At 47.4% G+C, this 22794-nt stretch overlaps 1 protein-coding gene across 1 annotated transcript in view; it reads left to right on the forward strand.

Moving 5' to 3' along the window:
* Positions 1 to 22794, forward strand: part of SCARF2 (scavenger receptor class F member 2) — a 177395-nt gene that overhangs the window by 83095 nt on the left and 71506 nt on the right. The gene's annotated exons all lie outside the window — the stretch shown is intronic.

Raw genomic sequence — 22794 nt, forward strand, 5'->3', positions numbered from 1 at the left:
CAGCAATGCCCTGCTCAGAAGTTGGACAGTCCTGCCCTAGGGTAAGGGACATTTTGGTGGAGAAATGCAACAGTACCAGCAGTTAGGTAGATCCATTTAACTAGAGCAGGGTATTCCTTAACAAATCTAGAAATGGTCCTTGCTCATCACCAAAGCAAAGGAGATGAGTGTGTGTATTCCTTGCAGATAGACAGCTGTGCCAGTCCATAACGAGTTCAGTGTTTAAGCTGTGCACTGGTGACTACAGGTGTCCAGTGTAATTCCCAAATGTGTAGGACCCCTCTGAGCAGCCCGCTGCATGGGGAAGAGAGGGAGTAGGGGTTCTGTAATGCAACAAACAACAACAGAACAAGTTCTGACAGACAAATTCAGACAAGGATTTGGTGCCAGTTTATATGGGGATTCTCCATCATTAGCTGACTGTCCACTGGAACAGGGTGTGAGGGTTTTGTAAGGACTTAGGTGGCTGAACCTGCAGGTAGGCCCTAAAGGGCAACCAGAATGTCAGGCAGGTGGGGGTACAGGTTACCAAGGCTTCAGATCAGGGTCTGGATCAGTGGAGCGGAGAACATGGGACCAGATCCCAAGAGAGCTGAGAGGGAGATCTGAGAGGTGTAGTTTGGTGTGCAAGCTGAGATCAGAAGCCAGGAGAATTAGAGAGCTGGTACAGAGTTCCAAGGAAGATCCAAGATTAAAGTCAGGAAAAGCCAAACCAAAACCAAGTCAGGAGCCAGGAGAACCAGAGAAAGCAGCAAATGTGAGGCTTGCTGGAGCAGTTTGAGACTGTTGTCAAGGTATGCCTGTAGTCTGAGGCTGTAGGTGTGTTTAAAAGGGCTGAGTGGCAGTCTCAGCAGGCAATCCAGTTATAGAGAACAGGGGCAGTTGGATTCATCCAGGATCAGGATCAGGTGTGGAAGCTCAAGAGCTCAGCCCAGCTGGGCCCGACTGACCAGATGCCCTGACATAGGATCCTGCATGAGCTTAGGTGGTGGATGGACTCCTTCATGCTGCAATAACCGTAGGGCTTCTCTGGCCAATGCAATACAAACGTACATACCAGGATGCTCACAATGGCCTCTTCTGGCCTAACATTCTTAACCCAATCCAATCCAATCCAACTGTGACTATACTTGCTCAGCCAGGGGTCCAGCCTCTCCACCCTTAAGCTCTTAGGTGGGCTCTAGCTCCCCCACATCTTTCCCTGTCCTGCTGCTTAGCCACAGCTTTGCTTCTCCACCCACCACCATATGCTGTTCAACCAGGGCTCTGCCCCACATGCTTCTTTTCATGCTGTTCATTTTCCACCCTCCCCTTTGTGCTGTTCAGCCAGGACTCTTCCCTCAGCTTCTGCTGCTCAGCCAAGGCCCTAGCCCCTTCAATGCTTTCTCAGCAGTAGAGTAGCAGTAGAGCCTTTAAAATCATCTACAGAATCTGTTCCATAAGTATTTTCCATAATGTCCAAGCTGTTCCTGTCAATCCTTTTCAAACATTTTCAAATCTCAACCAAGATTATCCTGCAAAATTGTAGCCTAAAATGTGAAGTCTTCTGAAAACTCCAAATAATTGCAAAGAGCATCATAGTAGCTCTTAAGCAGCCCTCACTTTCAGGGCTTATCATCATCTTCCACTGTTTTTCCATCTATCTATTCATGCATCCTCCACTGTCAAGCCAGAATGCCTAACCACAGCTGAGGAGAGACTGTCCATCCAAGGATGTACCACAGCGAAACCCAGAAAACCAAAAACACTGCCAGCAACAGAAAGGACATAGAAATGTAGGGAGGCAGATCATAATTACTTATGTTACATTTTGGGTAAGAGCCTCCCAAGGAAAATTCTTCTTGTAACAAGAGCTGTGAGTTCTTTGAGGCTTCCACAGTGCCAGGTCAGCAACTGCCCAGCGACCATTGCAGTCCAAAGCAACACTGACAGTGATGGACACACACTGTGCATAGGGTACTTGGTGCCCAGGCCACAGTACTGATCTCCGTAGAAGGCTCTGAAATGGCATGCCATGTTGGTGGCTGTGTCTCTGAGATTAATGGGAGACCATGGGAGAAGGCAGAGAGGAGCCACTGATTGCCACCGAGCCAGGTAGTCTTACATCCTTGTTATCTGGTAATTTTGGGGGGCTCCTGGAGCAATTAACCCCTGGATTGTCTGCACATTATCACCTGAAACTGGTTTTAAGCACTCATGCATCTCAAAGTTACGCCACTCCATGGCAGATTATCTCTGATTTATGCTACTCAAGTCACGGTACACTGGGCACTTTACATGTGTGCTTTAATGCACAGTAGCCTATTTTACTAAGCATTAAAGCATCACAAAAAAAACCATGCGATTATGCAGATGTGCAGTAAAATAGGCTACTGCACATTAATTAAGCATCACTTTAAAATCATGCACATTCATTACTGTTCATTAAGGCAGCCTACTGTGCATTTCTTGAGTACCGCACACTGAAGGTACTATATTTAATGAGCATTATAAAAAGTGCCTTAATGCACATGTAGATGCACCCACTAAGGTGCAACCAGGCCAGGCTATCCCTTAGTGTGAACACCCCACCTGCCCCCCTCCCCTACTGGCCTGGATTGGGCCCATTGCCTCCCCCTGCCCTCCCCAGCACTCCAGATCCCCATTCACTACCCTCCCCCCATTCCCTGCTTACTTGTGGTTAATCCTTTCTTGCCTGCTCCCGTGGAATAGACAACATAGGCAGTCACAAGTAAGAAATGCCCTGGGGGCTGGGGGAAGCCCTGGAAAAGAGCCCAGAATGGTAGCTGGGGGGGATTCTTACCTTTCAGTCTTCCAAGCCCGTCTTTCTGGGCTGAAGTGTTGCTGTTCCAGACTTGAACTAGCACTAGCACCAATCGACTTTTGTGAACCTCACAGCATAAGGTGTTATAAAGCCTTTAAAGTGTAGAGAAAGGCAAGAAAATGAAGAGAACAATCAACTGAAAAAATGCCAGGCCACTTATTGGCCTTGAGATGGAAGATGAATGCTGGGGAAAGAGGAAGCCAGTTGTTTTGAGAACATATATACAGAAAGGCACAGATCATAGATCAGTGGTTCTCAACCTTTGTAGTCTCAATGCACTTCCTGCCCTCCACATCTTTTCTCAAGTTAGTGGAACTCAGTGCTTATCTTGCACTGCTTTGCAGTGCTTATCTTGTCATACCCTGTGGCACCCTTAAAAGGATCTCAGCGGGGCACATCTACTAAAGATACCGACTGCAGAGTAACCTGATACAACTGTACTGCAGTGCCACATGGTAAAAACTGTGAGGTAACGCTACTGCACAGTAGTATAAGGTTACTGTGCAGCAGCATCATAAAAAAGGCACTCACCAGTAACTCAGTTTACTGCACATTTATTTAATGTTTGTTTATACCAGTACTAAATAAATGCGCAGTAACCACTGCACAGTAGCATCTTGTGTAGATATGGCCACAGGGTGGCAGCATGGGCAGCAGCAGGAAGAGCATCCCTGAGAGTATAGCAGGAGGTGGTACACAATGTTTGGCATTGACAGAAGCTGCTCAGTTGGGCAGATTGGGCAGCTTGGCTGTGGGTCATTGGACCAAGGGAGGAGGCAGCTGTCCTTGCAGGGTAGAAGGAGGTGGCAATGGACACTCATAGAGGCTGGTGCCAGCTAAGAGAGTGGGGGCAGGACCACACTGTAACCTGATCTTTTTACAAACTGTCCCCTCCCCTCCTCTGGTGTGTACCTGAGGAGATAAGCAGTCCCTACTGCTATGGCTGATCCTCTGGGGACTTGCATGCTGGTAACTGTATCCAACCCTCTCCCACCAGCTCTGGGAGTGTGGAAGAAGTGGAGGAATGATCCAGGCTGAAAAGCACATCTCTGTGGAACCAGAACCACCCACCCACTTTCTCATGACAGAAATTTGTGCCCCTACTTTGTGCTGCAGTGCATGCCCCTGCTCATGCGGTTTGCAGTGGGACAGACACATTGTCCCGCTGCTCCATGTGCTGCAAGGGAGGGGCTAGCTGGGGCACAGGGTGCCTCAGTGTAGGGCTAGCTGGCAGACAGCCCCCATGCTGGGGCACCCTGTGCCCCAGACAGCTGGGGAGTGGCATGTGGAGACGGGGGAGCAGGGGGACCCCCTGCCCTGAGACAGGGGAACAGGCAGCCTTAGATTCATAGATTCATAGATGCTAGGGTCGGAAGGGACCTCAATAGATCATCGAGTCTGACCCCCTGCATAGGCAGGAAAGAGTGCTGGGTTTAGATGACCCCAGCTAGATACTCATCTAACCTCCTCTTGAAGACCCCCAGGGTAGGGGAGAGCACCACCTCCCTTGGGAGCCCGTTCCAGACCCTGGCCACTCTAACTGTGAAGAAGTTCTTCCTAATGTCTAGTCTAAATCTGCTCTTTGCTAGCTTGTGGCCATTATTTCTTGTAACCCCCGGGGGCGCCTTGGTGAATAAAACCTCACCAATTCCCTTCTGTGCCCCCGTGATGAACTTATAGGCAGCCACAAGGTCGCCTCTCAACCTTCTCTTGCGGAGGCTGAAGAGGTCCAGGTGCCCTAGTCTCTCCTCATAGGGCTTGGCCTGCAAGCCCTTAACCATACAAGCGGCCTTTTTCTGGACGCTCTCCAGGTTATCCACATCCCTCTTGAAGTGTGGCGCCCAAAACTGCATGCAGTATTCCAACTGCGGTCTGACCAGCGCCCGATAGAGGGGAAGTATCACCTCCTTGGATCTGTTCGTCATGCATCTGCTGATGCACGATAAAGTGCCATTAGCTTTTCTGATAGCTTCGTCACACCGCTGACTCATGTTCATCTTGGAGGCCACTAGGACTCCAAGATCGCTTTCCACTTCCGTTCCACCAAGCAGGTCATTTCCTAGGCAGTAGGTATGCTGGACATTTTTCCTCTCTATGTGCAGCACTTTGCATTTCTCCTTGTTGAATTGCATTCTGTTGTTTTCTGCCCATTTGTCCAACCTGTCCAGGTCTGCTTGCAGCTGTTCCCTGCCCTCTGGCGTGTCCACTTCTCCCCACAGTTTTGTGTCATCCGCAAACTTGGACAGAGTACACTTCACTCCCTCATCCAAGTTGGCAATGAAGACATTAAAGAGTATCGGTCCAAGGACCGAGCCCTGCGGGACCCCACTGCCCACACCCTTCCAGGTCAATACCGACCCAATCCACTACGACTCTCTGGGTGCAACCCTCCAGCCAATTCTCCACCCGCCGGACTGTGTAGTCATCCAAGTCACAGCCTCTTAACTTGTTTACCAGTATGGTGTGGGATACCCACACATACTGGTAAACAAGTTAAGAAGCTGTGACTTGGATATATACTTGGGCTGGCTGCTCCCTTTTACCCATGTGCCTCAGCACGAGGGCTCCACTTCAGAGCCTACATGCTGAGGCACATGAAGTTGGGAGAAGCCAACCCAAGGCTGCCTGCTCCCCCATCTCGAGGCAGACTGCACCCCAGCCAGCCAGGGAGAGGCTAGATGGGACATAGGATACCTCAGTGCAACACATGCAGTTTGTGTCACCGCAAAGAGGTTTTCAGCACCAACCACATATGCCTGCACATTTGGATCCAGCCATAGGGCAAAACTAATCCAGGTAATAGAATAAAAATCCATAGTCCCTGTTTACACCATGTTTAACACAAACCATTGAGGTACTGAATGTCTCAACTCAGTCTGTCTCAGTGGTCTAATAAGGGGATGGAAGGTATTGGGCAGCCTCCACTCCTCCATATACTTGCCTAGGCATATGTATTAGAGGTCTTGGTGTGATGGTCACAGACCTCTTATGTGTACACAATGATCCAGAGGATCAATGGTTGCCTGTTAATACAAGCCAGCCTATTGATTTCTTGTTCCATAATTTCCCCTTCAAGTTCATCTGTAAAGTTTTTGCTGTCTAAGAACAGAAACCCTATGTTAGAATGCTCAGGGAATGTAAAGTGTTCTGCTACAGGCTTGTATGTCATCCTGGAACTGGCATCATATCTGTGTTCATTTATTTTTACTCACATGGAACACCCCATTTATCCAGTGCAGACATCAGAGGGTCACTGTGAGCAGGCGATGAGGTATATGATGTTGGCAGAGTTGCAGGTGAATGAACATGAGATGTTATAATCTGTGTTATTTGGCCCAGTGATGATGTGATCTGTATTGATGAAGGGGCACAGCTTGCACCAAATAACACAGGGTGTCTTTACACGTGATCTGGGGATGTGAGGTAGGGGGCACTTTAATTAGAGCAGCTCTTGGGAGCTATTGTAATTAAAGCACCCACAGAGTCTCCTGTAGTCAGCATCCCACGCTTCATAATGGTGGTGCTTTAACTAAAACTCATTCAACGTGCTAATTATCATGCTCTGATGTGCTGTAATTACAGCATGACAGAACAGCCATCTTGCATGTCTACAGGCACCCTTAGATTTTATGACACAGCCATGTGGGGGGAGGAGACTAAGATTTCCCTTCCAATTCAAATAGTTGTAGAAAAAAATCTTCCTGCAGTGTGGTTACACCTCATGCTGTCAGCTGCTGCATGGGAATTTTCAGGAAACTTCCATTTTCTGTGCCAATCAAATTCCAATTCTGTGCATTTGGTTTGGAGACTGTGTGGTCTGCATATTATCATCTTGCAGATAAAAGAAGCCACTTCAGAAACACTGGCTCATTTGAAGAAGTATTTTTGGGGGGAAAAGTTTCTAAATAGTTGTCTTTGTGGTGTGCTAGGCTCTCTGGCTCTCTGTGGTTGTGCTGGCTCAGTGCAGGATAGTTAGTACTGTGTGGTATAACTGCTTCTTTCCCAGCATACAGCTTTAGGAGAAACTGTCAGCTCCTTTGCAATTGTACTAGAATGGTTGAAACTTTCTAGAGCAGCTGGGACAAGGTTAGGCCTCTGCTAATTCCAAACATAACCCATTCCCTGTCTATCATGAGCCCCAGAGGTGTTGTCAAGCAACACACTGCAATATGATAGAGAAGCACAAGTTCTCAGTCTCTTCTACTGCAGCAGTTTTCAAAGGAGGGGAGCTTCTTGCACCACATTAGAGTGGGAAAGGTTAATTTAGTTCATATGTTTTTTTCTAGGCATATGCTTGACCCTTTGCCCTGTGCACACGACAGTACTTTTATTATTTATGATCTGTTTTGCAGTAGCATGTAGGATCCTTAGTCATCAACCAAGGACCTGTTGTTCTAGACACAATACAAGCACAGAATAAATTATACTACCTACATCTGTACTAGAAAATACTTATGAGGATTATGTTGTTTAAACCCAGCTAGAGGAGCCACAAAATAGAATGATAGCAGACAGAACTATGTTAAATAGTTTTCCAAAAAGCCATGCTTGGAGCCCAGGACTAGGGGCTGGTGCCCACTGCTGCACCAGGAGGGCTGTAGATCAGTGCCGGGCTGTTTCCAACCTCCTGCATTATCAGTGCAGCGGGGAAGTTCTGACAGGACTCCATTTCCTGCTCAGCTCCTGTGTTCTCCCACATCTAGCTCTTTCCCCATGTCTCCTGCTTGGGATCACTGGGAAGGCCATGTGCACAGGTGAGCAGGTCACAGCCAGAGTCCTGCATGAGCAACTGAGGGGAGCACTGACTAGCCTTCTGGGGAGTGTACAGATGAGCACAGCTGTGCAGTATGTGGTGCAGCAAACAAGTCTGCAGTGCCACATACACTGAGGTGTCCTCTGAGCTGCAAGGGCATGCTGCCCATATGTGCACTGCTCTAGTTTTTCTTCCCTACAGGTTTTTTTGACCCCTAGGTTGTCAAAAAAACTCAGAGCAGCACACACATGGCCAGTGCACACTGCTGAAAAGTGGAGCCAGGCTGCCCAGAGCTATGCCGAGGCTGATTGCCACAGCTGAAGACCCGGGAGGCCCCAAGGACCCCAGGTAAGGCTGCTGGGGCAAGCACAGTGCTGGCCCCAGCCTCCCCTACTGCCTCCAGGGTACCTTGCTGCGTGCCAAAGCACGTGTGACGGGCATTCCCCAGGAACAGTGGCAAGGTGCACCACTGCTACTAGTACCCGGGGAACTAGACATCTGCGCTCATCTGGACGCAGCCCTAGAGTCTTTATGGTCGGCGGAAAAACATTAGGCAACTTGTGTCATATGGGTCTTTTCTTAACAGAAAGACTCTTGATTGGGAACTTCCCTTCTAGTTCTCCCTTGCCTGGCCCTAACCTTGTTCCTATTCACATAATCTATACAACAGCTAAATTCTGGTCCTCTTGGGTTGCCTGGGCAGCCTACAGGGTCTGAATAGCAGCTGAAGCTGGCAAGCTGAGAATTCTCTGAACTGCTCGGTAGGTCTCCTTGGTACAGATCATGGATTTCTAATAGCAGAGGGGGAACATTGTGATTATGCAGTCTGATCTCCTACCTATGGAGTTCTAGCCATAAGATTTCCATGAATTAATTCTGGCTTATATTCTGCTAGCTGTGAATAATAGAATCATAGAAAGTAGGGCTGGAAGAGACCTCAGGAAGTCATCCAGTCCAAGGCTAGGTCATCCATCCCTATCCTAACCAGCTATCTATAAAAAACTATCAAATCTTGATTTAAAAGTTTCCAGTGATGGAAACTCAACCACGATCCTTCATAAATTGTTCCAATGCTTAACTAATCTGACTTAAAAATTAGCATCTTACTTCTGGCCTGTTCTATAGTTGGGGCCAGTATTTTTTGTTCCTAGATGTATGACTTTATACGTAGACATTTTGAAACTCATTTTTCTCTGTGTGTAACTTACCAAGTGATTCATCTCACCCTGTAACATTGATCTTTCCTATTCATTATTTGTCCCTGCTTGGCTGCCATGGTAAAAATTATAACTGCTTCCACACAAATGCTAGAAGCCTTAAACATAATATGGGTGAACTAGAATGCCTGGTATTAAAATGGTGACTGTAACAGGTTAGGTGCCTTAGGGCTGTTATGATATCCCCTGCAGGCCCCCCATCCCTGTCTCTCAAGGTCTCTCCTTCCACGCCTTGATGGAAATTTTATGAAAGACAGGCTGCTCTCAGAGAGTGACGAGCCTACACTGCTCTCTCCCCTTTCTGGTAGTCAATTCCCCACATTTAGCCTGCCTTAAATTACATGGCTTCAATCCATCCCTACACCATGCCCCATGCCTCATAGGTGTTTTGAGTCACCCATCAGGTTAGACAGTTACCTTTAAGCCTTCAGGCCATATCAGTCCCTCCTTGCCTTGTTTAGGCTTTTAGCCTTCTTGGCTCCCACCCCCCTACTGTGACTGATAAGGCTTACTGTTCTACACTGGGCTTCTGCCCCCACCCCTCCCACACTCTGCCCCTAACTGGGCTTTGGGCCCTACAGCCTGACCCTCATGCTCTTCCCTTGAGTGGGCTTTAGGCCCTACAGCCCACACTTCTACCACGCTCTGTCACTATCCGTGCTTTGGGCCCTGCATTCCTCCCTTCCCACACTGCCTCTTTCTGGGCTTTGATCCCTGCAGGCCCCTTGCCCCATGCTCTGCCCCTATCTGGCTTTCCGGGCCTGTGGCACCCCTCACCTACACTCTGCCTCTGACTGGGCTTTGGGCCCTGAAGCTCCACCCCGCCCCATGCTCTGCCCCATGTAGGCTTCAGGCATAGGTGGTAGGAGAAAATATTATTTGGGGGGGCTGAGGGTGCAGGCGCAGTGCAGGGGGGTGGTGTGGCATGTGCCTGCCTAACTCCCATCCCTCCCTCCCACAGGGCCATCACAGGGCAAGTGCATGCTGGTGTGTACACAGAAGTGGAGGAGTGTGCGGTGGGAGTGCAGGGTGTGATTCTCCTTTGTTTCCCAGCCTGCACAGTTGCTTGCTTCCAGATCCAGTGTCAGTTCACGAGCCTTGCTAATTTGCTGCCAGGAGCTCCTCACTCCATGGCTTTCAGGGTTAGACTGCAGGACTAACTCAAGTTCTGTGCTTATATTGCTCAAGCCCAGCCCTCTTCCAGTCAGGTGACTCCCCTGTCAGCTGACCTGACTACACAACTGTTCCTTAACCCTTGCTCTGCTGAGTGCCTGTGCTATAAAGATCCTGCCCTTAAATGGGCCACACCACTTTTCAGTAACAGGGCAAGGATTCCCTATTACAGTGACTTTGACATAATGATCATCCATGAGATCTGGTGGAAGGATAATAATCAATAGGATAGTTTTATAACAAGTTACAAACTTTATAGGAGTGACAGAGTAGAATGTGCAGATGGGGGATTGGTGTTTTATAGTAAAGATAATATAGACCAGAGGTTCCCAAACTTTTACTTATTGTGTACCCCCTTCCAGATTTACCAGCTGCCTGCCTACCCCAACTAGTATATGTTTTATATTGTAACCCCTTAAATGCCAATTATTATAAAAGTGAAAATTAAATCTGCCATTACACAGTTTTTCCTGCACAGTCTCCAGAGATGTCTTGCATTTTCACAGGTGTACGTGTACCGCAGTTTGGGAACCCCTGGTATAGACATTGATAATATAAGTATCTTATCTGAAGGTAAAAATACCATAGAATCTCTGTGGGTAGAAATTCCATCCTTGAATAAAAGGAACATAATAGTAAGATTGTACTGTTGACCACCCGCACAGGAGGATGAAGATGATTGGAACATGCTAAGGTCAATTAGAGAAACTGCAAAAATAGGACAGGCAAAAAAAAATGGAAGCCTTTAACTATCCTAACATGGACATGGAACTACCCTCCACATCAGGCAAGATGTGGAGATAACATTTCTAGACATAATAAATGAATACTTTCTAGAACAACTTTTTTTTGAAACCACAAGAAGGAAACATATCTAGACCTAATCCCAAGTAAAACACAGAACCTGGTTCAAGAGGGTCTGTAGGTAAGCCAGTCTGTAATAGGAAGTAAGATAAAAGAATCCATCGGGCCAATATACAACTTTAGGAAGAAAAAAAATCACAAAAATGAGGATGTTAGAAAAAAAATGAACAGTCAAAAACATAAAAGGCAGGCCAGAAGTTGTTTTAAAATACCATATTAGATCCTCAGGAAAAGCATAGTGCAAATTAGAAAGGGTACCAGTCAGTCCAATAAATCCCCTGCATAATGGAGTTAAGGAGCCCATCAAAGACAAATGAGCATTATTCAAAAAATAGAAGGCATCTCCAGATGAGTAGAACAGGAACATACACAAATTTTGGCAGGTCAAATATGAAAGTGAAATAAGTCAGGCCAAAAACAACCTGAGGAACAACTTGCTAAATATGCTAAAGTTAATAAAAGGTGGGGTTGTCTGTTTTGGGGTGTGTTGTTTTGGGGTGGGGGGGCGGGTCATAACATCAAAAGCTATAAGGCAGCAAGGGAATCTCTGGGACCATTAGATGACCAAGGTGTAAAAGCTGCAGCAGGGATGATAGGGACCGTAGTGGAGAAATTAAATTAATTCTTTGCATCAGTTCTTACTGTAGACAATACTGAAGGAATTCCCACACCACATCAATTATTCCTAGGAGATGAGTCTCAAGAGTTGTATCACATTGAAGCGGGAAATAAAAGATGCTTTAGAACAGAGGCAGGCAATTATTTTGTGTGGAGGGCCACTTACCGAGTTTTGGTGAGCTGTTGAGGGCCACATGGGTAGCCCCGCCCCTTGAAAGTTGCTTCCTCCCCCCCCCGCCTCCCCAGTCTCCATACTGGAACTGGAACTCCTGCCCCCTAACTCCTGACCTTTGCCACTGGAAGTCCATCCCTTGCACCACAAGTACTCTTTTCGGAAGGGAGGTGATGTGATCTTGAAACGAGAAAAAAACCCAAATCATATACAAAAAAAATAGAATATCTACTACTACTTATTTTAATTTTATTTAAAAATATTTTGTACTGATTTATGTGTTTGCAAAATGTATCTAGAGGTGATTGCATAATAGCTCAAAATACAGCCTTACTGTATATTGTGTGCAGGCAGTAAGGGTGTATCTGTGTGTGTGTGTGTGTGCGGCGTGTGGTAAGTGATTGGGGTGAGGGCTGTAGGAGGGTGTGGGGTTATGTTGGGTGGGGTGGGGGTGGAAGAGAGAGATAGAGAGAAACAGTCAGGCCTCCAGCTCCATCATGTGTGACTCTCGTGGACTCCGTGTAAGCCTCACGTGATGCAGCCTGGCAGAACCTGCAAACAGGCTCCGTGCTCCTGCTGGCCCAGCCTGGGTCCCCACCAGCTCCAGGGCACCGGCATGTGCTCCGCATTTCCACCCACTGCCACACTCCTCTGCCATTTCTCTGCTTTCCCATGCCACTGCTGCCACCACTTCCCAGGCATCGCTGCCCCCCGCTGCCACCACCACCTTCTGCGGCCACCCCACTGCCACTCCCCATGGCCCCACCCCACCCCCACTGCTCCCTGTGGGCCCCCCACAGCACCACCACCACTCTCCATGCCACCTTCTGCAGCCCCCCCTTCACCCCTCTCACTGCAGCTGCTCCGCTGCTCCTCTCGCTGCCTCTACCACTTTCCATGGCCCCCTCACCACTCCCCATACAACCGCTGCTTCCTGCAGCACCCCCCTATCCCACTGCTTCCCACTCTGGCTCCAGCCTGGCTTGGCAAGCACCACATGATTCCCAGCTGCTGGGCAGATAGCAGTGGTTTCCCCACTCCCTCTGTCCAATCTTATCTGACTATCCACTCAGGCAGAGGGAGGATGGAGAACAGCCAAAGGGGTCACCAGGCCAGAAGCTGTAGAGGCTTCCAGTTAGGGGCTGGGGGTGGGAGAGGGGTGGGGGCAGGGTGGAACTGGGCAGGCCTTGCTGCCCAGCCATTGGGTCCTGCTGACAGTTCCCTGGGTCCTGCTGCCTCCTATCATTTTGACAAGCAGGCAGGGGAAGATAAGAATTAAATTTTCTAAAATTTGTAGGGGTCCCGTGGGTCAGAAAGAATAGCGGGCTGTATTTTGCCCACTGCTGCTTTAGACCAAAGTGATAAATTAAATACTAATAAGTCTCTGGGATCTGAAAGCATTCACCGGAGAATTTTGAAGGAAATGTGAAATTGCAGAACTCTTGATAATAGCATGTAACCTACTGTTACAAGCAGTCTCTGTGTCAGAGGACTGGCAGATTGCCAACATTAACACCCATCTTCAAAAAAGGCGTCAGAGGCAATCCTGGGAATGACAGAGCAGCAAGTCTCACTTCCATCTCTGATAAGTTGACAGAATCCATAATAAAAATAAATCAGCAGTGACATGGACAAATATGACAGCGAGTAAGGAACAGCAAACAACAGGGCTGTGCAAAACAGCAGTGTTTTGTTTTGATTTGTGTTTCGCTGTTTTGATGAGACAGCATTTCATTTTGAGTTTCATTTCGTTTCAAAAACACTGTTCCGTTTCATTTTGTTGAAACTGTTTTGCTGTTTTGATGTTTCACCCATAGGCTATAATGGGGAAGCACAAAACTGCCTATAACTTTGTCATTTCTTGCCTGATTCAGATGAAATTTGCAGGGATGGGAGCCCCTTCTGAGGCCATGATGCCTGCCAGGTTTCAAGGAGAAAGGTGCAGGGGTTTCTGGGAAACTGCACCTCAAAGTTTTGAAAGCAAAACTTGTGTCACTTGTGTGTGTTAAGGCACAGTAGGGTGAAAACTGCAGGCATGGTAGTGTCTGCTGAGGCCACAAAGCATTCCAAGTTTCAAGGAGATAAGTGCAGGGTTTTCTGGGAAACTGCATCTCAAGCTGCTGAAAAGCAAAACTTGTGACGTGTGACTGTATGTGTGTTAAGGCTCAGCTATTTTTCTGTCCCCCCCCAAAGCACTGGGATTGGAAGAGACCTTAGGGAAGGATCACAGTCATTGGCCAGCTACACATGTCAATAGCAGAGTAGTCCTTCCCCCCTCTTCCCCCTCCCTCTCCTTAGTTTTTGCTTCCCTGCAAACAAAGCCCAGCTTCGAAACTCGAAAAGTTTCAAAACTTTTGAAATGTTTCAAGTACCTTGTTTCATTTCAAGGCTGTTTCAAAGCCTTTTGTTCCGTTTTGATTTTGTTGTTTTGAGCTCGAAACGAGTTGAAACAGTGTTGAAACAAAAGACTCAGTGAAATTTTGCACAGCCCCAGCAAACAGGGCAAGCAGTTTGCAAGCAGTTTACTGGGAGCAAGAGGAGAAAGGGAAAGAGGAGCCTGGCACCAGATCCTGCTCTGGGAAGGTAAATGAGCCAGGGCTGCCTGTGCGTTTTGTTTGTTGAGTGTTTGTTTGGTGGGCTGTGTGTGTTTTGGGCATGTGATTGCTGGATAATTGCTGCCCGTGTCTGACAAAAACCCTAACAAGGGGGCAGAGACAAGCCAGGCCCAGCAGGGTATGAAAGGAGATTCCCCAGGCAACCAGAGGGTGAGTGAACAGAGATAGCAAACAGGGCAAGGAGTTTGGTAGTCAGTTCACAGGTCAGTTTGCTGCCCACCTCTTGTGTTGGGGATAGCTTCCTGGTGCAAGTGCTAGAGAAGCAACCTATGAGCATGCTCTTCTTGACCTACTGCTCACAAACAGGGAAGAATTGGTGAGGAATGTAGTAGTGGATGACAAGTTGGGCAGCAGCAACCATGAGATATGAGATGATAAAGTTCAGGATCCTGAGGAAAGGAAGGAAGGAGAGCAGCCCAGTAAGGACCCTGGAATTCAGGAAAGCAGACTTTGACAAACTTGGGGAACTGATGGGCAGGATCCCCCTGGGAGTCCAGTTTGCGGGGGAAAGGAGTCCAGGAGAGCGGGCTACACTTTAAAGAGGGCGCACATTTTACTGAGGGCACAGAAATGAACCATTCTGATGCCCAGGGAGACTAGCAAGTATGGCAATAGACCAGCTTGGCTTAGCAGGAAACTCTAGTGAGCTAAAATACAAAAAGGAAGCTTATAAAAAGTGGAACTGCCTGGGCCCATTTTGTTCAATATTTTCATCAGTGACCTGGAAGATGGCATAGAGTGCACCTTCAGCAAGTTTGAAGATGACACCAAGCTTGGCGGAGTAGTGGATGTGCTGGAGGGTGGGGTTAGGATTGAGAGATTGGAGGATTGGACCAAAAGAAGTCTCATGAGGTTCAATAAGGACAAGTGCAAAGTTCTGCACTTAGGATGGAACAATCCCATGCATACAAGCTGGGGACAGCCTGGCTAAGCAGAAAAGGACCTGGGGGGACAGTAAGCTGAATATGAGCCAACAATGTGCCCTTGTTGTGAAGAAGGCCAACAGCATACTGGGCTTCATTGGCAGGTGTGCTGCCAGCATATTGTGGGAAGTAATTATTCCCTTCTATTCTGCACCGGTGAGGCCGCAGCTGGAGTGCTGTGTTCATTTTTGGTCCCCCATTACAGAAAGGATGTAGGCAAATTGGAGTGAGTCCAGTGGAAGGTAATAAAATGGTTAGGGGGCTGGGGCACATGACTTCTGAGGAGAGGCTGAGGCAACTCAGTTTATTTAGTCTAGAGAAGAGACAACATAGGGAATTGAATAGCAGCCTTAAAGTACCTGAAGAGTGGTTCATAGATTCATGGATTATAAGGGGCTGGAAGGAACCTCGCAAGATCCAGCCCCCCTGCACCAGGCAGGAAAGACAACTGGGGTCAGGTGACCCCAGCAAGGTGACCATCCAGTCTCCTCTTGAAGATTTCCAGGGTGGATGATTGCACCACCTCTGGAGGGAGTTTATTTCACAGTCTGGACACCCTAACTGTGGAGAAGCTTTTCCTAGTATTAAGCCTGAAATGGTCTTCTAGGAATTTGTGGTCATTACTCCTGGTTATGCCCAAGGGTGCCTTGGTGAACAGTTGTTCGCCGAGCCCCTGATGTAGTGGTAAGCTGCTACCAAGTCCCCACTCAGGCTTCTCTTTTTTAGGCTGAAGTCCCTCAGTCTTTCCTCATATGGCTTGCCTTGCAAGTCTCTGATCACACAGGTGGCTCTTCTCTAGACTCTCTCAAGCTTTTCCATGTCTTTGTTGAAGTGCAGCACCCAGAACTGGACGCAGTACTCCAGCTGTGGTCTTACCAACGCTGAGTAAAGTGAAAGAATCACTTCCTTGGTTTTGCTAGTGATGCATCGATTGACACATGCCAAAGTATTGTTTGCCCTGCTGGCTACTAGGACTGTGCGAAATGGAAGCGTTCTGTTTCAACCAGCATTTCGACATCTCGACAGAACAGTGTTTTGTTTCGACTTTTGTTTCGAGTCGAAACGGCTGTTCCATTTCGTTGTGTGGAAACGTTTTGCCGTTTCGACCCTGTTTCGACGTTTCGCCCATAGGATATAATGGGGAAGGTGTCATGGGTGCTTGTGCAACTGCTGCCTCTCATCAGGCAGCAGGACTGAAGATCCACCGTCACTTGTCACCAAGACCTGAGGGTAATAATTGACCACAGTATGAACATGAGCTGGCAGGGTGATGCTGTAGCCAGCAGGGCCAACAATATGCTGGCATGCATCAATTGATGCATCTCCAGCAGAACCATTGCACAGAAGTGATTCTCCTGCTCTACTCGGCTCTTCTCAGCACTGGTGAGATCGCAGCTGGAGTACTGCATCTAGTTCTGGGCTCCACACCTTAACAAGGACATGGTAAAGCTTGAGAGAGTCTAGAGAAGGGCCACTCGTATGATCAGAGACTTGCACAGCAAGCCATACAACGAAAGGCTGAGGGACCTGGGACTCTTCAGCCTGAAAAAGAGAAGGCTGAGAGGGGACTTGGTAGCAGCTTACCTCTACATCAGAAGCGTACATCTGGGGCTCAGTGAACAACTGTTCACCAGGGCACCCTTGGGGAAAACTAGGAGTAATGGTCACAAACTCCTGGAAGATCATTTCAGGCTCAACTTTAGGAAAAACTACTTAACAACTAGGGTATCCAGACTGTGACCATTACTCCTAGTTTTCCCCAAGGGTGCCCTGGTGAACAGTTGTTCACTGAGCCCCAGATGTACGCTTCTGATGTAGCGATAAGCTGCTACCAAGTCCCCTCTCAGCCTTCTCTTTTTCAGGCTAAAGAGTTCCAGGTCCCTCAGCCTTTCGTTGTATGGCTTGCTGTGCAAGTCTCTGATCATACCAGTGGCCATTCTCTAGACTCTCTTAAGCTTTACCATGTCCTTGTTAAGGTGTGGAGCCCAGAACTAGAAGCAGTACTCCAGCTGCGATCTCACCAGTGCTGAGAAGAGCCGAGTAGAGCAGGAGAATAACTTCTTTGCAATGGTTTTGCTGGAGATGCACCAATTGATGCATGCCAGCATATTGTTGGCCCTGCTGGCTATAGCATCACACTGCCGGCTCATGTTCATACTGTGGTCAATTATTACCCCCAGGTTTGTGGTGGCAAGTGATGGGGGATCTTCAGGCCTGCTGCCTGGTGAGAGGCAGCAGTTGCACAAGCACCCATGTCACAAGTTTTGCCTGTGAGCAGCTAGGGGTGCAGGGCTCCAGAACCCCCCTGTATCTATCTCCTTGACAGCTGGCAGGCTTAGTGGCCGCAGCAGGGCCTAGCAGCCAGGCCTGCAGTAGTTTCCCCTCCCCTGTGCCCCAAGACAGACACAGTTGCACAAGCACCCATGACACAAGTTTTGCCTGTCAACAGCCAGAGGTGCAGAACCCCTGCACCTACCTCTATAGCTGGCAGGCTTCGTGGCCTCAGCAGGGGCTAGCAGGCCTGCAGCTTTCACCCTGCTGCACCTTAACAGATGCAGTGTCACCCATGTCATGAGTTTTGCTTGTCTGCAGCTTCAGGTGCAGTTTCCCCCAAACCCCTGCACCTATCTCCTTGAAACTTGGCAGGCTTTGTGGCCTTAGTAGGGGCTAGCATGCCTGCAGTTTTGACCCCACTGTGGCTTAACACATACACGTGACATGACTTTTGCTTTCAGGATTTTGGGGTGCAGTTTCTCTGAACCCCCTACACCTATCTTGAAACTTGGCACACTTTATGCCCTCAGAAGGGGCTACCATTTCTGCAAGGTTTAACCAAATCTGGCCAGAAATGACAAAGTTATAAGCTGTTTCATCCTTCCCCATTATAGCCTATGGGCGAAATGTTGAAACAATGTCAAAACAGCGAAAAGTTTCGACTTGCCTCGTTTTGTTTTGAGGCTGTTTCGAACATATCTGTTTCATTTTGATTTTGCTGTTTTGACCTCAAAACAGGTCGAAACAGGGTTGAAACAAAACTGGTGGCAAAAGTTTGCACAGCCCTACTGGCTACAGCAGCGCATTAATGGCTTATGTTCATACAATGTTTCCAAAGAGGATGGAACCAAACTGTTCTCAGTGGTGGCAGATGACAGAACAAGGAGCAATGGTCTCAAGTTCTAGGAAGGGAAGTTTAGGTTAGATATTAGGAAGCACTTTTTCCACTGGGGGGTAGTAAGCACTGGAACAGGTTACCCTGCAAGGTAGTGGAATCTCCATCCTTGGAACTACTTAAGACCTGGCTAGACAAAGCCTTGGCTGGGATGATATAGCTGGGGATGGTCTTGCTTTGAGGACTAAATTACTTACTAATTTTCTATTATTCTATGACATGTTGGGGAAAGTCAACCTGGGTTTTAGAAGAATTGCATTACTACAAGATTGGAAGGTTCTTTTGTGGACTGAGAACTGATTAAAAGTTAGGCAACCAAGGGAAGGGCTATGTAGTCAGTTTTCAGAATGGAGGGAGGTCAGTTGTGGGATCCTGCAGGGACTTGTGCTGGGCCCAGTTTTTTTCAGCATTTTCATCAATGACCAAGAAATAAGAGTATACAGTGAAATCTCCACATTTGCAGATGAAACCAAAATATTCTCAGAAGTCAAATCCCAAGCTGATGGAGAAGAGCTGCAGAAATATCTCACCAAGTTAAGTGAGAGGGCAAAAATATGGTAGTTGAACTTCAGTGTTGACATGTGCAAGGTAATATACATGGGAAACATAACCTCAACTCTATGAACACAATTCTGGTTGCTGAACTAGCTGTTATGACTCAGGAAAAAGACTCTGGAATCATTGTAGGTAGGTTTCTAAAAAATGTTAGCTTGATGTACAATAGTTTACCAAAAAAGCCAATAGCTTTTGGGTATCATAAGAAGGGAATTTAAAACAAAATGGAATACATCATACTGTATGCAAATCCATAGAGCACACACATTTTAATGTAATAGGATTAGAAAAGGTGCAGAGAAAAGCAACCAAAATGATCAGGCATTAAGAGCATAAAAGGAGAAACAAAAGGCTAGGTTCTTGTTTTGGAAAGAAGGCTCATGGGAGATAGGATAGAGGTCTATAAAATAATGAAAGGTGTGGACAAAGTGAACAGGGAACTGTTGTTCATCAAGTCCTAGAATATTACAAGTAAGGGGCACTGAAATTAAGAGAGAGGTCTAAAACTAACAGGAGAAAATAATTTAAGCAGTAGGTATTTAACTGGTGGAAGTCATGACCGCAGGAAGTTCTAGATCAGGGATTGGCAAAATACAGCTCATGGGCTGGATACAGCCCACCAAGGGATTTATCCGGTCTGAGGTGGTTCCCTCAGCCCTGCCCGGACCAGGTACAGAGGACATCTGTACAGCTGTTTTTATCAACCCTGGGCATGCAGAAGGGCTGGGGTGGCACAGTGGTTGGACTCAGCTTCCTGGCAGCCCCAGCAGTGACTACTTCTTCTGGCTGGCACTGCCAGTGTTGCTCCTGCTGCTGGACCCAGCCCAGCCTGGCCACTCCACACCAACTGCAGAACGGGCATTTGGAGCTGGTGAACGGGCAGGTGAGGTCTTCATGGAGACTGTCCCGGGACACCCATAGGCAGGGCGCACTGGGCTGAGCAGTTATGATGGGGCCATGGCTGGGTGGCAAGTGGCATCCAGGAGCGAGATAGGTGGGAGGGGCCAGAGCTGAAATGGCAGGGCAGTGACAGAGCAGGACTGGAGTCTGGGGCAGAGCCACGATCGCTCCCCACACATCCCTAAAATGGGTGCCAGTTTCTTGGGCAGAGACATGCAAGGAGTGGATTGTGGCTGTGCCCTGTTCCTGTGCTATTACCACGCTGCCAGCCTGGCCCCAGCCCCACCTGCCCATCCTTCTCCTGGATGCGATTCCTTACCCACCTGCAGCCCCATCCCATCTGCCTGGCCAAGCGCATCCTGCCTGCAGGGGTACCAGGCAGGTCTCCATGATGACCCCACCCACCTGCTCTGTCTGGCACCCCCAGTGGTGGATGCAGGGCAGACAGACCCAGGCTCAATAGAATCAATTGCCTCCCCCACTCCCTGTTGGGCCAGGTTTGCACCCTCTCCTCCTCCCCCAACAGCTCACCAAAACTCCCTAAGTGGTCCTTCAGCCCAAATAATATCCCACCCCTGTTCTAAAGGCAGATAATATAGCCAGTTTCAAAAGGACTGGACAAATTAACATGTGATAGATCCATTAATAGCTATTAAACAGAATAGTCAGGGTTGTATCTCCTGGCATCTTTAAACCAATGATGGTGGATGCCTGGAAGGGTGTGACAAGGGATAGATTACTCTAGATATGGCCTGTTTATATGCTTTCCATCCTGCTACTGTCAGAGACAGGATACTGGCTAGATGGACCATTGATCTGACTCAGTATGCCACTTTTTATGTCCTCCAATCTTTGTGCTATTGGCAGTTTCTCAGTATTGACTTAAGAAAATTATTAAATAGGTTAGGGCCAAAAAATAAATTCTTGAAGGACCCCACTAGGAATAGTTCTGATGAGTTTCATAGATGTTAGGGGCTGGAAGGGATCTTACAGATCATCAGGTCCAGGCCCCCTGCACTTGGGCAGGAAAGACTGCTGGGATCAGATGTCCCCAGCAAGATGGGCTTCAAAACGCTTTTTGAAGATCACTAGGGTGGATGACTGTACCACCTCTGGGGTGAGTTTATGTCCAGCCTGAAGCAATCTTCAGTCAGTTTGTGCCCATTACTTATTGTCCTCCCCTGGCGGGCCTTGGTATATAGATGCTTCCCAAGGCCCTGATGTATGCCCCTGATGTACTTATAGACTGCCACCAAGTCCCCTCTGAGTCTTCTCTTCTCCAGGCTGAACTGTCCCAAGTCTTTCAGACTTCTCGTATGACCTGGTCTCTAGGTCTCTAATCATGCACATGGCCCTCCTTTGGACTCTCTCGAGCTTCTCCACAAAGTGATGGTACCCAGTTTACACCTACATTTTGAAACCCGTAAGGTAGATTCCAATCCATTTAATATGTGTCAGCTTAACTTTGAATCACCCTAGTAACATGCAGTACCATGTCAGATCCCTTACAAAAGCATTATGTCTACATTATTACCTTTATCAACCAAACCTGTAATCTCATTAGAAAAAATAACAAGTAGTCTGATGGAATCTGTTTTCCCAAAATAGGATCTTAGAATCGTAGGGTAGAAAGGGCCTTCCAGGGCCATCTGGTTTAATCCATGTTGTGAGTAAAGGAATGGTGTTCCTAAATCATCCCTGTGGGGGATGCCTGAGGGATGCCTCCTCTTTACAACATCAAGTGAAGGATATTGTATAACTTCTCTGGTTAGTCTTGTTTCAATGCTCTACTGGTCTAAGAGTAAGGAAGTTTTTTTCCTGAGATCTACTCTAAATCTGCTATGCTGAAATTTGAAACCGTTGCTTCTTGTCTTGCTCTTTGCAGCAAGGGAAAACAGTTATTCCTGTCTTCTTTATGGTAGCTTTTCAGATATTTGAAAACTGCTATCATGCCCCACCCCTTAATTTCCTTTCCTCCAGACAAAACATACCTAATTCTCTCAATCTTTCCTCATACAGCTTGCCTTCCAACACCTTTATATTTTTTGACACCTGCTTTTAGATCCTAATTTTTCCACATTCTTCTTAAAATGTGGAGCTCAGAACTGCAGACAATACTCCAGCCAAAGTCTAATCAGTAGGGACCTACTTAAATCTGTAACTTCTCAATTTTTGCAGAAACCATGAAAAATGTCAATTTCCATGATCACCATGAAAAATGGTGTTTCCCATGATTTTGCATGGAATCTCCCCCCAAAAAGTAAAAGCTTACCAGAATATAAAGAAAGTGTGGCAATCCCTGCAGCCATAGAGCATGTGGTTTGAGAGTGAGCTACTGAAAGGATAAGCTACTGACATTGATTCAGTGAAGGCACCAGTGAGGCAAGTGAAGTGGTTTCATACCATGTGTTAAAGAAGCCAGATGCAATGCTGCAGTGATGCTTCAGTCTGAAGATGATGAATGAAATCTAAGAAAACTAAACATTTCAGGTCAGGATCATGTAATCCTGCATGCAGATGATGATAAATTGTTTTGTCCATCATGCAACATGACTCTGGATATGTTGAGGGAAAAACAGCATTGATCAGCATTTAGAGTCCAGATAACATACTAAAGTAAAACGCAGCTGCAGAGGCTGAAGGTTGGAGCAAGAAACAAGCAACTAAGTCCTTGATCTTTAAAAGAACCACTAAAAGCAGTTTGACAAGAAGGGAGGCTATGTTTGCACTAGTGGAGGCATTCATGGCTGCCAATGTTTGTGTGAAGAAAATTGATAACCCTAAATTAAGGGGCTCTTTGAACAAACATGTGCCGAATGCTGGCAGTTTCCCCATGTGCAAGCAAGCTTCGCCAAGATCGTCCCCCAAGACTAATTGCTTTATGTGTTCAATCTACAGAATCTGCATTGGCAGAATATGAATCAATCTTAATTGTAAAAGAAAAAGCAACAGCTGCCCAAGATAACTATGTTCTACACATTTTATTTGTACCTGGGAACTGGACAGACTGC

This window comes from Alligator mississippiensis, chromosome 10, assembly GCF_030867095.1.
Source record: "Alligator mississippiensis isolate rAllMis1 chromosome 10, rAllMis1, whole genome shotgun sequence".
Taxonomy (NCBI): domain Eukaryota; kingdom Metazoa; phylum Chordata; order Crocodylia; family Alligatoridae; genus Alligator; species Alligator mississippiensis.